The sequence below is a fragment of the Polistes canadensis genome, unplaced genomic scaffold (assembly GCF_001313835.1).
Source record: "Polistes canadensis isolate GaletaPanama2010 unplaced genomic scaffold, ASM131383v1 scaffold_1, whole genome shotgun sequence".
Classification (NCBI taxonomy): domain Eukaryota; kingdom Metazoa; phylum Arthropoda; class Insecta; order Hymenoptera; family Vespidae; genus Polistes; species Polistes canadensis.
Genome location: NW_014569548.1, coordinates 1,950,356 through 1,953,181, shown reverse-complemented (window position 1 = coordinate 1,953,181; position 2,826 = coordinate 1,950,356).

Below are 2,826 nucleotides of genomic sequence, written 5' to 3'. Positions count from 1 at the left end.
CACCCCGGCGATTCAAACGACGACGTATTCCTGACATTAGAACACATCGAACGATCTCTGATTGCGGAAAGAATCGAAAAATAAAAATGCGATCGTATAATTCGCTCGTTCTTCGTATACGACTTATCATTTCTTTCTCTTTCTCTCTCTCTCTCTCTCTCTCTCTCTATTTTACTCTCTTTCTTTGGTATTCCATCGGTTACAAAGATCGATCTACGAAGATCGATAATCTTCCCTTCGCGTTCGAAGGGAACGAACTCTCTATGAAGAGTTCTCCTATCCTATCCTTCTATTTCTATCGGTATAACCTATTTGAGATTTACGAGCCGAGGTGAAAACGTCGGTAGGAGAAAACTTCCATGGCTCGTTCCACGAACGACGGACGCTGAACGGCTTGTCGAAGGACGAAATGAAGACGAGTCGAAGATAAATCTCGGCACGATTTCACGCCCACGGCACGCCCGACCGATGAACGTTTCTCTCCTTCTTTCTTTCTCTTCCTCCTCCTCCTTTTCCTCCTTCATCCACTCACTATGTACTTCCTTTTTGCGATATCACGATGCTCCTTGTTACAAGCTAGTCTTTTCTCAACCCCATTTGCGGTCTCCTCCTTCTTCTTCTTCTTCTTCTTCTTCTACTTTCTTACTCACTCTCACTCTCTCTCACTCTCTCTCTTTCTAACTATCCCTATCTCTTTCTTCTATTTTCTTTCTTCTTCCTTTAGCACGCGCTTAAGACGTTCGGCCCCAGCGGGGCCTAGATTTATTAAACGCCACTTATCGTGCGGATTAAACCACTGTAAGTCATTTATATCTTGTATTCTTATCATATTTTTACCGTCTTCGTAGGACGAGACATGTGTTCACCGTATATATCTTCTCTCGCGTTCTAGAAATGGAGATACGAATATATTCAAGTAGATCGGTAAGTTAGTTTGGAATACCGAGGACGAGGAAAATAAAGAAAGAGATAGAAAGAGAGAGAGTACCATTGAGAAACACTAAGAAGCCAGTCGAGTTAAAAGTTACTTTGATACATATATATATATAGTTATTCCGTAAGTGGAAAAGTGCAAGCGGAGCCTTACGCGGTCAGACGCTTTAGGCTCGCACAAGGGGAGAAAGAAAAAAGTAGGCAGACACGATCTGGTCGATAGCTTTAGCTGCGCGTTCGTCGATAGACACAACGAATAAATGTATATATATATATGTGTGTGTGTATATATAAATGTGTATAAAAGAAACTATGTTAGAGCATTATCGGCACGAGAATGGCACGTTGCCTGCGGTGCATGCATCGGATAGTTCGATGCAAGAACGACACACGGTAGAAAGGAAAATGATTTGATGACAATCACCAAGGCTCCCTAGTCCCGTTGTGGAGCGAAACGCAATCGTGGGTGTGTCTTTCAGTGATCTGCATCTATACTCGGGGAACAATGTGACATTATGGTAAGAGAACCGAGGCCATTGTCGTCGAAAGGAGAATACGCGTCGAGCATGTGAACGCTCGCGCGTGTATGGCGTTTGTACGTATATATATATGTTTGTTTGTTTGTTTGTTCATGTGTCTGTGTGTGTGCGTGCCTGCCTGCCTCCTTTCCGATCCTTCCGACTTCTCGATCTGTCCTTTCCAGGCTATGCGAGAAGAACGAAACTAACAACAACGAATTCGCGAACGAAGAACTTTACTTACATAGAGGTACTGTTATACTTATTTCCTATGGCTTTCCTTTAAGCTCGTCCCCGTCGGTCCGCCTTTACACGGACATAGACTACTGTCGGGCAAACCCTGACACGATAAAAGGAGCAACGATGTCGGAACGTTGTTGTTCGTTTGTTCGTAGACAATATGAGCGCAACTCCGATGCGAGCACGAGAAACAGGAATAAAGTCTCCTTTGTCTTGCACCCGCTATCTTGGTCTTTTTATCGAAATCCTCGTCGTCGAGTCGTGGTACGAGTTATAAACGTTGCATAATAACCTCTTGCGGCGAATTCATGCCCGCGCGATATAACAGAAATGCCTACTGGGGGACCCTGTGTTGCTTTTACACACAAGAGAATACTTCATTTTATCTATTTTTCTATGATATTTCTTCTTATGTTAGTTTCTCTCTCTCTCTCTCTATCTTTCTCTCTCATGAGTAACACTAATTTGGATCGTTTGGAAATAAGTATAATGCTTAATAAATGCTTACTCAACTTAACTTTGCTAGCCGGAAGTCAAATACCTAGGGAAAATTAGGTCCGTCTCGATGCTGAATGCTTTCTAAGACCCGGTGCACGGTTACAGAATCCCCCGTTTTTAGAGATTGTGTTTGTTTTTTCATTGTTTTTTGTCCTTTTCTTTACGGATGAAATAATTTATAATCCACAAGCGAGCTGCCACGAGAGTCTCGAGTTTCAATTCGCCTTCTAATCGTGCTCACGTGTCTTCATCCGGGCAAGAGTCGGACGCAATGCGCGTTTATTAACCAGGTGTCCGTGTATTATTTTCCATTTAGAACATGTTCGAACTACTTGTGAAGGAAAGTTCAACGGTTAAAGTTAGAAACAATGCGGTCTATGATTCCTTGATAGTCGAGTCACGAAATTTGATCGACTTCCGCAAACATTAGGCGTTATGTTAGTGTGAGTTGACATTGTCGGCATGGTAAATTGAACAAAGGAACTAACATGTCAAGAAAGAAATAGAGAGAGAGAGAGAGAGAAAAAGAGAAAAGTCAGAGAACTTGGAGGAACAGGAATAATGCTCTTCTTCCATTATTTCACTCGGTCGGTTCTGTTTAATCATGCTCGGGCTCTATTTATGGCTCCTTTCAAGA